The sequence below is a fragment of the Diabrotica virgifera genome, chromosome 8 (genome assembly GCF_917563875.1).
Source record: "Diabrotica virgifera virgifera chromosome 8, PGI_DIABVI_V3a".
Taxonomy (NCBI): Eukaryota; Metazoa; Arthropoda; class Insecta; order Coleoptera; family Chrysomelidae; genus Diabrotica; species Diabrotica virgifera.
This window is the reverse complement of record NC_065450.1, coordinates 97,923,240-97,939,374: the sequence shown is the minus strand read 5'-3', so window position 1 is coordinate 97,939,374 and position 16,135 is coordinate 97,923,240. Positions and strand designations below refer to the sequence as shown.

Below are 16,135 nucleotides of genomic sequence, written 5' to 3'. Positions count from 1 at the left end.
TTTTCTTCTCCAATACTTTCTATGTAAAAAACGTACTGTTCATTCGTAACGATAAAGCCATTAGTTTTCGAGATATTTGAAGCTAAAAACGAAGGAGCATAATACATTAATCAAAATAAGTGTGCCTTTTCATTTTTAACTTCAAATATCTCGAAAACGAATGACTTTATCGTTACGAATAAAGAGTATATTATTTGCATAGAAATTATTGGAGAATCTAAACATTATGCTAAAATAGCAGTTTCATCAGTGGCGTAGAATTTGGAAAGGGTCAACCATTCACTTTCCCCTGTCGTACACCTCTGGTAGTAGCCAGAAACGATTATTTAACATAATTTTTAGTATGGTGTACAGTGCCTAAGATTAAAGATTCTTTACCAAACACCCTGTATAGTGTATATTTAATGGGGTAGTAATCTTGATCCAATGCTATTTAAATACATTCATTTTTTTCGAATCCTGAGAAAACTAACTAAAAACTCTCTTGAATAACATATTTGTAATTAAGAAACATCCTAAGAAATTGCTGATGAGAAAACGACGAAAATGATGAAGAAGAGTAGCTTCTACCTGGTGGACAAGTGACTCACAAAGCGGCCTTGTGTCATTGGATTGTACAAATTAATAATATTTATTAAGATTGTTTTTTAATCTCCTTTCCATCATATTTTAATATTTATTATCGTATTCCCGACGAAGACCAATCCAAAGACACAAAAATATAATAAAATATATTTACTAAAGGTACTAGTACACTTTAGAAAGACCAAAAATAAGCATTTTTTCAAGATTTTTTTCCTCAGAATCTTTATTAAAAATGAACATAAAACCTTTTACATATTAATATCTAACTCTTGAGAATACAAAAAATATATCTTCTTTTATTTATGCACGTTCATTAATATTGTAGAGGGCGCCAAAGTCGAGGCCTCGAAAAAAAGTAGTTCCGATGGCGGACAGTTAATCTCAGGATTGGGATCTCTGAAACAAAAAGATCGTACGGCATTTGAAAAAGGAAGGTCTCTTACGTGACAATTTACCACCGTTAGTGAAAAATTCTGCCAAAAAAAGATTTTACGGAAATTTGAAAACATTTTGTGAAAAAATCGCCCGTTTTTCTTCAGTTTTTCATGGTTAAAAAATATTTATTTTTTATTTTTTGGTCAAATTGTGGTAAATTGTCATGTAAGAAACCTTCCTTTTTCAAATGCAGTACAATTTTTTTGTTTATTATGGTATAGTTAGATCCAAACCCAGACATCCAAAGTGAAAGTTACCCTCCAACTCAAATTGTTCTATATGGTCCACATAATGTTCAGAAAAAAGTCACACCATTTTGAGCGTCGGGTTTGGGGGGGGGGAGAGGGGGGAGAAATCTGCAAATTCGTAGTTTTTACGTTTTTCGTCAATATTTCTAAAACTAAGCGGTTTAGCATGAACAACCCTCTTCACAAAATTGTTCTACATCAAATTTGAAATAAAAAAGGCCTATACATAGGGTTACCATAATTTATTAAGGCCAAATCCGGACAGGTGTAGTTCAAGGGGTTGTAGAAAATGTAAAATGTGAATTTGACTGTGTTGCGGTTACCATCTCTGCCAGTTTAAAATACAGATACTATACACCTATATTTTAACATAATTTAGACATAGAAAATAATATTACAGAACGATATAAAAAAATATTTAAACCAAAAATTAACTAGGTGCTGCGCAGAATGAAATTTCCCACCATTGGGCCAAGTGTTTTCCATTTTTTTTTCAGTAAAGAAAAAAATCCGGACCTTTCTCATATCCGGACGCCAATCTGGACATGTCTTTCAAATCCGGACTGTCCGGACGAATTTCGGACGTATGGTAATCCTACCTACGCATAACCCTTCTAAAATTAACGGTTCCAAAGTTACGGAGGTAGTATAGTATAATTGGTCCAGAAAAAGGCCTAACCCAGACATCCAAAGTAAAAGTTTTCCTCCAACACCAAATTGTTCTATATGGTCCACATATTGTTCAGTAAAAAGTTACACCATTTTGAGCGTCCGGTTTGGGGGGGAGATGGGGAAGAAATCGGTAAATTAGTAGCTTTTTTACGTTTTTCGTCAATATTTCTAAAAGTATGCTTTAGCGTAAGGAATGTTCTATAGAAAAAGGTTCTACATAAAATTTAAAACAAAAAAGGTTCTATACATAATTGTTATAAAATCAACGGTTCCAGAGTTACGGAGGGTGAAAGTGGAGGTTTTCGATACTTTTTATATTTACCGATTTCTCCCCCCTCTCCCCCCCAAACCCGACGCTCAAAATGGTGTGACTTTTTTCTGAACATTATGTGGACCATATAAAACAATTTGGTGTTGGAGGATAACTTTCCTTTGGATGTCTGGGTTTTTGGTATACATAGTTATATCATAAATATTGCCCAAAAGATATAAAAAGTATCGAAAACCTCGACTTTTCACCCTCCGTAACTCTGGAACCGTTGCTTTTATAACAATTATCTATAGAATATTTTTTGTTTTAAATTTCATGTAGAACATTTTTGTATATAACATTGTTTACGCTAAAGCATAGTTTTAGACATATTGACGAAAAACTTAAAAAAACTATTAATTTACCGGCTTCTCTCCCATCTCCCTCCCAAACCGGACGCTCAAAATAGTGTAACTTTTTACTGAACAATATGTGAACTATATAGAACATTTTGATGTTGGAGGAAAACTTTTACTTTGGATGTTTGGGTTAGGCCTTTTTTTGGACCAGTTATACTATACTACCTCCGTAACTTTGGAACCATTCATTTGAGAAAGATTATGCCTAGGATAGGGCCTTTTTTATTTCAAATTTAATGTAGAACAATTTTGTATAGAAGGTTGTTCATGCTAAACCGCATAGATTTAGAAATATTGGCGAAAAACTTAAAAAACTACGAATTTACCGATTTCTCCCCCCCCCCCCAAACCCGACGCTCAAAATGGTGTGACTTTTTTCTGGACATTGTGTGGACCATATAGAATAATTTGGTGTTGAAGGATAACTTTCACTTTGGATTTCTGGGTTATGCCATCTTTTGGATCAACTATACTATACTAGTTTCAGATATCGCAATCCTGAGATTAACTGTCCGCCATCATTTTTCGAGGCTTCGACTTTTGCGCCCTCTACAATATTAGTGTACGTGCATACATGAAAAGAGATATATTTTTTGTACTCTCTAAGAGTTAGATATTAATATGTAAAAAGTTTTATGTTCATTTTTAATAAAGGTTCTGAGAAAAAAAATCGTGAAATAAATAATTATTTTTGGTCTTCTAAAGTGTACTAGTACCAACCACCAATATATTTTTTTCACTCTGTATTTGCACTGACACATACGTAACTTGAAAGATTTAGCAACTAACTTCATACTGCCTGTGTGAGCGTAGTTGATACTGTCGTTTTTGTAAAAATTCACTCTCAACAATTTTCCCAATCGCGTTTAAAGAAGTATAACTTCAAAAAAAATTGAATCCATCTTGATAACATTAAAGAGAAATTTTTGATTGGGAACATTATTACTACCCTTTCCATAACCGGCTCAATTCTCATTCTGTCTGCTGGCCGAGACAGTGTCGAGTTTTCCACGACTAGCAAGGTCAAACGTCTGGCAATTTCTTGTGCAAATGAAATGAAATTTTCCACAGTCCCTCGGATCAGATAAATAAAAGCAGTATGAAATATCGGTAACGGGTGAAAAATAAAGTTACTTGAATCTGTAGGTACACTAATCACAAAAAGTATCGCATAATTTTTGAAACAGAAAAAAAAAGTTTAAAAATGATTTTTAATTTTTAGCGGAATGTTATAATACCCGTCTATCTTCTTCTTTAGGTGTCAAAAAAACCTATAACATTTCAAGTTGAACCGTGTTTTTGGAGGAAAAAAAAAAACAGTAAACAAAACGTTGTTAAAACAGAATATTTATTTTGGACATTTATAATCGAGAACTTGATCTGTATACTATGTCTGCTTAAGTTTTCAATGATATGCCCAATGATAGGCGCAATATGCGTCCTTACAAAAAATGAGTAATATAACGTCAGAACAAGCAGCTCAAATTGTGGCTTTAATTGGAGATGGACGATTGCAGCAATATCTTACTGATGTTATGCGAATCCACCAATCCAGCGTTTCCAGTGCTTTAAGAAGGTATAGAGAAAGTGGAGGATACACAAGAATACCAGTTCCAGGACTTCCCAGGTGCACGAACACCGCAGATGAACGTTATTTACATCTGTAGACTTTGCGTATACATCATATTATGCCCGCATTTCACTCTCGCCGAAGTCGCTCGAGGTTCAACAAGTACGAGAGTGTAGACGGCCACCTTGTACAACTTTGCCTCATTTCGTTCTACTTCCATTTTCTGTCGGTCTGGCGCGTCCGAGTCAAAGGGATCTTTGTCGGTATCGCACCGCTCTTTGTCGGTATCGCACTTCCTCGCGAAGTAGAACGAGTGTGTAGAGAGATACTTCGGACTTCGGTCAACTTTGGCGAAGTAACTTCGCCGAGAGTGTGAAGCCCGCTTTACAGCTAGGCAACTGCGAAATGATATTTCCACAGGCCGTGGTCCGTAATGTTCGGTTCGTAAAGTGCCAATTCGGTCAGAAACAGATTAAGGAAATTTGGAATCAGAGCGAGAATGCCTTCTACTGTTAACTGTTAACGAGTGCACACCGTACAGCACGTGTATGTTTTGCACCAGAACATGTCGATTGGGATATTAACGATTGGACTAATATTCTTTTTACTGATAAGTCAAGATTTGCACTTTGTGGATCTAACAGACACTTTGCACTGTCTAAAAGTAAACTGTTAAAGTTATTAATTAATAACTATAACATACTAAATTACATATCAAATAATGTTTATCCATTAAGCAGATGGGTGCATTTCGACCTTATATCGGGTCCTCTAGCATGTAGCCATTGTAGCACGATTGGTATTTATAGAGTCCATAGACTTAAGTACCCAAATAATACCTAATTAGGACTATAAGCTAACATTTCACAAAAAGTTACCTACGGTACCTGTTTAGAAGTCGTGATACCAAACAGCTTTTATAACTGCTCCAAATAACAATATATCAATATAACAATATGTCAATATAACAATATATCAATATAACAATATATCTTTCGGCACTATGTCTTTCGGTTTTCATTGACATTGAAAAGTAGCAGAGTAGAAAAGCCGAAAATTACAGTCACCTATAAAACGGAATATGATAGCAATGATAATTGCTAATTTATAAAGTGGGGTCTTTGTGTGTATACAAGGAAGCACAAAAAAGTTGCTATACAATTGAATTATACAGATTATTTCATTCATAGGAGATTCTGACCAATAGAAAGCTACAGAAATGCAAATTAAGGTGATAATTTTTGATAATATCCCGTCGTCAAGTATATTACGTCAGATGCCCTTCGTTGCTACGAAAAAATACATTCAGTGACATTAATGACAATTAATGTTTTAAAAGTTATAAAAGTGATGACTTTCAGCCGTAAAATATTTTATATCAACTGTGTGTTTAACAGTACTAATTTGTACTTACATAAATAAATTACAATAAAATTTTGGTTTTGAACAGTTTTATTCATGAAATAATCGCAACAAATTGCACTCGATCTCTAAAATTAATATAGAATTTTAGAGCTCTTGTGCAATTACTACTGAACATATTACTTTTAATTATCAATTTATTTTTAAACCCAATCAAAATATCGAATACAGGATTATTTAAATAAGATAATACATTCAATTTTGAGATATTATAGATGAATATATATGAATTTTTTTCAAAAGAAGAGAAAAAGGAGAAGCGCAGACAAGAAGAAGAAGAAGCGTATGCAACAAAAGGAAGAGGAGAAGGACAGGCGTAGAAGAATAGAGGTAAAAATTATAAATAGTTTATATCAAACTCAGGAAAATTTTAAGTTCGAGGTTCGTCAAATTACTGGTAGAATAGATAAACTATAATCAGAACAGAAATATGTAAAAACCGATTTAAAAAATGAAATAGTACAACAACAAAAAAAAACTATTTTTAGAAAGACAAATAAATGAGTTAGAAAAAAAATTGGTACCCAAGATTCTGTATTTAACATTGTTTCAGTAACTAGTGTTATAATCTGAACAAACAGCCTCATCATCTTCCATAGTTGAACTAGGCACAATTATTAGAACTAGCAAAATTTTAAAACCACCCACGTTGGAATAGCCAAACAGCATGGGCAATTTTTATTCTTCAATTCGAAGCTGCAGCTTCAGCAAATAGCTAGACAGAGAAAGAAATAAGAGCTTTCATGGTAGTGTCGCTTTAAGCACATGCATCAACCTTCGTGCAATTTCTAACACAGGATGCATCCAGTTATACCTCTCTCGTTCATGCTTTAAATACAAGATAAGGCAGCAGCATTTCCAAAGACAGTTAACAGTTCGACATCGACAATATAACGAAAGCCTGCAGGATTTTAAAGCATATATTAAGAGATTATTACATTTGGCGTGCCCTAAAGCACCTAAAGATTTTCTGGAACAAATTGATATAGAGGCATTCATAGATGAACTACATTATTTTGAAATGTAACAAGCTCTCCGATTACATCACAAAACGCTCAATGATGTAATACCCAGGAGTATGAAGTGGTGGAAAGTAGGTATTTCCAGATCTCGATCAAAATGAAATGAAAGAAGATTAAGCATACTTCAAAATCTTCCAGCAACAACATTTTTGTTTAACTTAGTAATATTTTGTATTTTGATAACGATGTCCGAGTTGGAAGTCCAAACGTCAATAAAATCATTTTTTAAGTTAAATTGTGGCTTATTTCCCATTTAGAATAATAAATTACATAAATGCCACAAAGAAATAGCTTCAGAACAATATTTCAAAATCTTCAGCTAAAATCTTCAAAAATCTAAAAATGGAAACAGAAGATATTTAAGTTGTGGAAGAACAGGATATTTGCAAAATAATTCCAGAAACTGATCCCAGGCATACAACGAAGAAACATAGAATGAGGTCAGATACTCTCCTAGATCATAGATTTGTCGGAAGTGGGAAACTCGCGATGGAGTATGTATAGTTCAACAATAATTGGTATTTACAGTCAAAATTTCACATAAAAAGTGTGTTGCAAGAACTTTATATAAACATTCTGTAATCACATGGGTTTTTCACTATATATAAAAAAGAAGTAGAAGAATAAGATAGTGTAATGGTCGGCAGTTGATCCTAAGAGAAAAAAGTTTGTGTCTTTGTTGTAGTTGTCCTACGCCAACTCAAAATTTCTACTAAACCAAAGAAGAAAAAGAAGATTGTGTATTGGTAGGTAGTCGCTCCTAACGTGAAAAGTTTTGGCCTTGTTATGTTTGTCCTTGTTTATGTAAGAAGAAGAAGCAGATTGTATAATGTATTAACTCCAAATTGTAAGTGAATAAGGGATTTTCCCTTATTCCGCGACGATGAGCTGGCCAAATACCTAAGTAGGTGGAGGCCAATAAACTATAGACAAAGAAGAAAAATATCACAAAAGGTCTCGTAAAGTCTGAAACGTCAGAAAATGTATAGAAATAGGAAGTTGGCAGTTTAAGTAGTAGTAGTAATTGAGCTTTTGAATTCTATCAGATATTCAGTTGTTATTAAGAGCCTACATCAGCGGGCCATCAATATTTTTTTTTCGAAAGTTCTGCTAACTTTCAACAGTGCGGCAACAGTGCGTCGTCAGCACGAAAGTAACAGTGACACTACACTATCAAAATCGAAGGCACAATATTGTGATAACAATAATTATTATACTCATAGGCGCGCTAAATGTTGCCAATTCAGTTAAGTTCGATTTCTTGTTATATATTATTTACACACTAACACTGTTACTAATAAACCAAGTATAAAAGTTATACTGAGAATAAATCAGGTATAGGCAAAATCACTACCAATAAACATGGAATAACTTAGATATAGGTTATACTTGGTATAAGAATTTAGTCCAAGTTTATACCGACCCACACCCTTGTTTAAGTCTGGTATAACCTATTTTATCACTGTCAATGTCATCAGAGGAAAAATATATTATCTTTTGATTTGTTTTGTGAGTAATTATATAATAAAAAATGTGTTTAACGGGTGCTGCGGCTGTCGAAGAAGTTGATAATTTAATTAACATGATAGAAAATACACGAAAAAGGAAACTTCTCAAGGATAGAATAAATCCCTTTTCACAATACACTGATAAGGAATTGAGAATTAAATATCGGTTTTTAAAAGATGGTGTAAGGTTTTTAGAAAACTTAATAGGTGATTTATATTTGAATTTGATATTGCATGAAAAGTTGAGTCAAACAGACACAATGAACAAAAAATTTCAAGATGATTCGTCAATTAATTTAAATTTTATTCAATTTGTTTACCTTGTTTACCTAGGAACTTTTTTTTGCAATGTTATTATTCAGAAAATAATAATGATACAGCAATTCAGTGAAAACCATATGAAAGAAGAATACTGGTATTTAAAAAAAATCAACAAAAACTCATTTTTATCATTCCGAAAACTTTTCGCCTAGGCTAATTTGGTTTGTCAGTTACAGAGAAAAATCAAAATTGACATATTTGACACAATATTTATCGTTGTTCTATGTATTTGTGCAGAAGATTGCAACGTTGCCAAACTATTATTTGGGAATAAAGTGGGAATACTTATATCTAACTTATACAGAGTTTATTAGTAACGAATTATTTTCGTACTATATTTACCTTATACTTAGGATAACTATTCTAGATATAAATACGGAATAACCTTAGAATACGAGTGTTTTATTAGTAACAGTGTATATTTATTTTCCACCTACCTCTACCGAAAGTATACTTTTCCGGACCTGATTGTAGGGAGCAAAGTTGTACTTTTCCTCCCTAGGGAGGAAAATATTTTTCCTCCCTAGGGAGGAAAAGTAAAAGTGACGTCATGGTATTTCATTCATGAAATGTAACTTATTGACGCCCTGTACAATATCTATTTTCTATTACGTAAGTTTCTATACATTTTAACGTTTATTTATAAAACACTCTGTATTTTGCAGAATGGTAAAAAACAGTAAATTGTTATTTTGATTTAACAATGTTTACATTATTAATTTGACTTATATTTGACAGTTGACAGTTATATTGTACGTACTTGTTAGTTTTAGTTCTAATAAATTTTGTTGGTTAGTTATATAAATAAATTAAGTAAAAATGAAAAAATGACTTGTTATTTGAGGAAGGTGGAAAAACCATATGTATAACATGGGAGTAAAGTGCCTTTTCCTCCCTTGAATGATTACTGCCCTCCGCTACGCGTCGGGCAGTAAACTTCATTCTCGGGAGGAAAAGTAGCACTTTCCTCCCTTGTTATACAAATAGCTATTACACACATATACTATTTTCTTACTTCCTTCATTCATTCAAGTGTGTACAAAATTTTCAGTCTTTCAACTATTTACAGATAATTGATTTTAAGTAATTCCAATGTACCAAAATTTCTATCAAAAGGGGTTTATCGATTAATCGATGTGAAAATTTAATAATAATCACCGTAGACGTAGAGGATTAAAATATCTTTCCTTCTTTTTAAGTTAGGTACTATGTTCAATGTTGAATGCATTTTAGAGTAATTTAATACGACCTACATTTGAAGTTGTTTACCGCTCAAATGTTTATTTTCATAAAAGTTTTTAGCAAAACATCCAATTCAGCAACTAACTTTCTAAGAGTAAAATCTGGAAATATTAAAGGACTTTGCAACAAAAACTTTATTCTTCTATTTCTGAAAGTTTCAAGAACACTATATCCCTGTAGGGGATCCCTTTTGGATAAGGGCCAAATTAATTTAAACTTCGAGATACTTATTCCGATTGTTTATGAACATTTTGACCGTAAATATATCAACTTAGTATAGAAATTGCTCAAGAAGTATTAATCAGTTAACTCGAAATTGTGCAACTACATCATATACTTGAACATAAAAAGATCCAACCAGCTTTTTGTAAACTAAGATGCATAATATATAATATTACCAAACAGCGGCAGTTCTCGCCAGTGGCGCACAATACCCCTACATGCGACACTATATTACACGAAATTTTCGATTTTCTATATTTGACTGAATTGAAAATTGCACCAAATCCCATCTTAAAGTTTAGGAAAAGACTCGCCCATCCACATGTCAACTATACATTTTGGTCCAAGGGTGTGGATTTTACGGTCCTTCCCATTTAGGGTCTGTTTTTCGTTCTCGTCCCCAAAACTCCCAAAAATTTCAAAAATTTAAGTCTGATCTTTGCGACTTCTGATAGTACTGATCATGACCTTTCCAACCATGTCTAATTTTGAAAATCGGTTATACCATTCAAAAGTTACCGAGCTCAGAAGTATGACTCAATTTTTATTTAAAAAGTGGGAAATATTTGTGGATATGAATGTATGTAATATGTATGTATGTATGTGGAAAAGTTACACCGATCTGATTTTTTTTTCTGTGTTTGAAGAGTGGGTCAAGGCCGATTCAGAACCGGTGTAGTTTGTGACTTTTGACGACCCATAAGCCAGTTATAGGGATAGGTAGATACAAAATGGCATATTTTTGGGCGTACATATCTTAGGTTCAAGGAGACAGGAAAACCGCAAATACACCAAATCAGTAGAGTTAAGTTAGGCTTTCAAATGGTGGCTAAGCGGCAAGATCATACCTACACACGGCTCAGTATAGCCGAAAAATTAAACTTTGAAAATGTTGGTTTTTCGACAATTACTCAAAATTTCAACCTACTTTTGTAGTAGTTTGTGGCTCGTTTTATTTCAAATTTAGCAAATATTATGGAAAAAGTCTTTCAAAATAAAACTAGAATTTTATTTTCCATTAAAATAAAAATACATTTTCACGCCACGTAATATTCATATCAGCTCTTTTGTAGCTGGAATATTGTCTGCGTCACTCATTTTTACGGCGTTTCGTGGTTTTTTATTCTTGTAAATAATAACATAAGTCTTTGTGTAATAAACTAAAAATTTTCATAGAAGCCGCTAATAAATAATTCTTTAGGATTATTGTAGACAGTGTGTCAATTTGAAAAGGTATCACTGTCTATAATTTGGTCCCTATAGAAAACCTAAAAATATGCAAATACAAGTCAAATTTGTTTGTGGAGAGAAAATTTTGTAGACCACTTTTCAACTAAATTCCATCAACCCTCTAGCGGGGGCGGAAACAACCCCCAAAAAATTTAATGGATAGGACATTAAGTGACACCTCACTTTCAAGGTCGTTCAACTACCTTGTCAAAAATACCACATAATATTATGTTATATTGATATTGATATTGAAATATATTATATTGATTTTCGGTACTTTTGAAAAAATCTTAAACTCAATACTCCAAAACAAGTTTGGAGTTCTGAATTAGATACCTATGTAATATCTTTACTGTTTTACTTGATTTTTTCAAAAATACTCCAAAATATACTCAAAATACTCCAATACTCAAAAAAAAATTCAATTTGGAGTTTAATACTCTAAAAAAATTATGGAGTTCTGAACTCCATACGTAGTATATTTACGGTTTCACTTGATTTTTCCAAAAGTACTAAAAATAAATATAATGTATACTGGTACTTTTGAAAAGCTGTTTGAACGGCCTTTAAAATGAGGTACGCATCACTCAACTCCTCTTTCCATTAAAGATTTTGGGGGGTTGTGTCCGCCGCGCTAGAGGGTTGATGTAATTTATTTGCAAACTGGTCCACAAAATGTCCTCCTCGCAAATAAATTAGGTACCAAACAAATTATAAAGGGTAGTGGTACCCTCTATTTTTGGAGTTCTTCGATACTAAATCTATTCACGATTATACCTGATTTTTAAAAAATAGTCAAAATACTCCAATACCACAAAAAAAATTTAATTTGGAGTTCAAGAAATAGAGAAAAGTCAAAATTATACTATCCACCTGTTTTTGTTATATAAAAAGTTTAAAAGATTAGTGAAGTGAAAATGACAATTATTGGATATTCCAACAAGGTATTTAACATGTAAACTCTTTTTTATGTACCGCTGGGACAACTCTTTCAAATTACAACAATAGAAAGATGTCCGCTATAATTTTCGTTTGATTTCTATAATATCAATAAATTCGACTCATTTGTAACAATGTTGATTTTTATTTTTATGTCATCTAAATTCCCTCCTTTTGGTCAAATAAGTAAGAAAGAACTAATAAGGTAGATAAATTATTATTTATCTTGTGATGATGATTATTTGTACTTGAATAATTTTTATTAGAGTTTTAACAGTTTTCTTTGTCTCTTCTTCTTTTTTTTGTGTCGACATAACTGTCTGTTTTTTCTCATATGCCTCTAGTAAGTTACCGTTCCATCGTTTTCGTGGTCTTCCCACTGATCGTCTTCCTATTGGGGAACCGTCTCTCGCTGTCCTGACTACTCTATTTGTTGTCATTTCGGCTTATGTGGTCATTCCATTCTATTCTTCTGTTTCTTACCGAGTTATTGTTATCCACCTTGCATCTCCGTCATATATCTGCACTTCTAGCTCTGTCCCATAGTTTTATCATCGATTTTTCGAAGGGTTTTCATATCCGCTGTTTCGAGCAATCTTTTTGTCCTCTCTGTGTCGGGTCGTGTTTCTGCTGTTACGTCAAGTAGTTTTTGAGTTACAATGTCTCCAGCCTTTGAAAAGGAAGTTTTGAGAAAAACGCGTTGAAAGTATTGTCAATCTTTTATTTTTCAATTTATTTTTTGTCTGTCAAATCGTAATGTGAGGGACATCCGAATATGTTCTTGAATCGCGGAGTAATTTACAAAAGAAAATGAGAACAGTTGTTTACCGTTTCTCACTACGCTCAAGCGCGCTGGCTCGTACTTGCTGCAAAGCAAGTCGAAGGTAGGGAGTTAGGGAGATAGTGTTGAATATCCCTACCTTCTAATCGCTTTGCAGCAGGTTCGCGCCAGCACGCTTGAACGTAGTGAATAACGGTCAACAGCTGTTTTTATTTTCTTTTGTAAATTACACAGCGATACAAAAAGGTATTCCGGTGTGCATCATTTTACGATTTGACAGACAAAAAAGAAATTGAAAATAAAAGTTGACAATACTTTAAACGCTTTTTCCTCAAAACTGCCGTTTTCAAAGGCTGTAGACATTTTAACTCAAAAACTACTCGACCGACCCACCTGAAATTTTGTATATATTTTCTTTAGACATTCCTTGAGGTAACGCTGTCGAGATGTTTTTTATTTTATGCTTATTTAATTTTCACCCTTTTTTTTAAAAAAAAATCGTTTTGATTTCTGAGCTATATGAAAAAGTAAAAATTTGATAAAACTAAAAGAACTCGACAGCGTGACCTATAGAAACTTATAATCTAATAAAATATTTTTGAATTTTTTGTTTACCATGATCCAATGATGAGTTCTCGCAAAATCCATTGTTTTTTGAGGTATCTTTAAAAATTTGCCACGTTTGGCTCATTTTGCGATATTTTTCCTTGAATTTTTTTTTGAACAATCTATGAATTGTACTGAATATGCCTATTTAACTTAAAAATAAAATAATTCTACCATACTTTCAAAAAATAATGTGCTTGAAATATTGATTTCAACCCCTACGGCCCCTTCTTAATGATAGCTATGACACGATTTTGATAGGCAACCCATGCTAGAGATATTTGTATATGTATGAAATTTAATAAAAAAAATGTGTCATCCGGCAAGCAGATGGGTACAAATCGATCTATATTCGGATCTTAGACTATTATAATGTGTTGTCATTTTTAATCCGACAGCATCTGCTGCATTGCAGACGAAACTTCAGGAACAAACAATTCCGGTATAATACCGGGTGTCCACTTATATTTTCCCCCATTTTAACTGCCTATATCTTCTAAACGGCTCAAGATAGAAATATGCGGTTTTTGCTGAAATGTTTTATTTTAGTAAAAGTTTTGTCTGAATGGATTGAATTTTTTTATTTCGCTTTCAAATACGAAAAGAAAAATGGCGGATTTTTGAAAAAACGTTGTGGACTTTTTTTTTAATGGAACACCCAGTATATTTTTTCGTAAATTGAAAGAAAGGTCATTCACCTATCCAGCGATATAAAGTTTTTTAAAATCGGTTGTCAAATCACTGAGTAATTAATTTTTAAAATGAAAGGTGCAACGTGGATATCACATATCTATATAACATAACTAGCAAATTGATGTGATTTCTACATTGCATCTCTCATTTTAAAAATTAATTGCTCAGTTATTTGACAGCCGATTTTAAAAAAATTTATATCGTTGGATAGGTAAATGACCGTTTTTTCAAGTTTTTAGGTAAATGACCATTTTTTATATCGCTTTTAAATATAAAATAGCGGATTTTTGAAATAAAAAACGTTGTGGACTTTTTTTATTGAAACACCCAGTATATTTTTTTGTAGCTTGAAAAAACGGTCATTTACCTATCCAGCAATATAAAAAATTTTAAAATCGGTTGTCAAATAACTGAGCAAATAATTTTTAAAATGAGAGATGCAATGTGGAAATCACTTAACATAATATCATTTTGCTTAGTTATGTTATTTAGGTATGTGATATCCACGTTGCACCACTCATTTTAATAGCTATTTGTATAACAAGGGAGGAAAGTGCCACTTTTCCTCCCGAGAATGAAGTTTACTGCTCGACGCGTAGAGGAGGGCAGTAATCATTCAAGGGAGGAAAAGGCACTTTACTCACATGGTATACATATGGTTTTTCCACCTTCCTCAAATAACAAGTCATTTTTTTCATTTTTACTTAATTTATTTATGTAACTAACCAACAAAATTTATTAGAACTCAAACTAAAAAGTAGGTACACTATAACTGTCAACTGTCAAATATAAGTCAAATTATTAATGTAAACATTGTTAAATCAGAATAACAATTTACTGTTTTTACCATTCTGCAAAATACCGACTGTTTTAAATAAATGTTAAAATGTATAGATACTTACGTAATAGAAAATAGATATTGTACAGGGCGTCAATAAGTTATATTCCATGAATGAAATACCATGACGTCACTTTTACTTTTCCTCCCTAGGGAGGAAAAGTACAACGTTGCTCCCTACAATCAGGTCCGGAAAAGTATACTTTCGGAAGAGGTAGGTGGAAAAAATTAATTACTCAGTGATTTGACAACCGATTTTAAAAAACTTTATATCGCTAGATAGGTGAATGACTTTTCTTTCAATTTACAAAAAAATATACTGGGTGTTCCATTAAAAAAAAAGTCAACAACGTTTTTTTCCAAAAATCCGCCATTTTTTTTTCGTATTTGAAAGTGATATAAAAAATTCAAGACATTCAGACAAAACTTTTACTAAAATAAAACATTTCAGCGAAAACCGCATTTTTCTATCTTGAGCCGTTTAGAAGTTATAGGCAGTTAAAATGGGGGAAAATATAAGTGGACACCCGGTATAGCCTATAAGCTCCGATAACAATGTACCTTTAAAAATGATTCTCCAAAAAATATAAAAGTAAAAAATTACATTATTGATTTTTGAAATGGCCTAATATGCACGAAACATTCCTACAGTTAAGTAAAAATGGATTATTTCTTACCAAGTCAGCGCACTGTAGCACTGTAGATTAAAATTATAATTTGATATAATAGCGAAATACAGTAGACTCCCGTAAGTTCGGCCTCGGTTAGTTCGGTCTCCGCTTAGTCCGGCCGGCTCCCTGAGCATTAGTCACACACTTTGCACATCAAAAATCATTAGAAAAGAAAATTCAGAAAAAAATTACTGACTTTAAGTGTTTAAGAAGCCAAACCACCAATGTGCAATAATATTTTTAAATTTTATTAGACCTAGAGTTCTGTAAGTATTGTTTTATAGTATTTTTGTAACGGTCTATCTTTCCATATATTATTATGTTAAATATATGTCAGAGTATTCCTCTGTGTTGTCTTCTACTTAATGTACAAGTGTTTTGTTTTTGCTAGATCCATACAAACAATAAATGGGCATTTTTTAGATAAGCATCTGTTAGTTCGGCCACTTTTAAGTTCGGCC

General features: G+C 32.6%; 1 protein-coding gene across 1 annotated transcript in view; it reads right to left on the bottom strand.

Annotated features, from left to right (window-relative positions):
* LOC114342607 (disco-interacting protein 2) overlaps positions 1-16,135 on the bottom strand; it is a 1,011,532-nt gene that overhangs the window by 843,870 nt on the left and 151,527 nt on the right. The gene's annotated exons all lie outside the window — the stretch shown is intronic.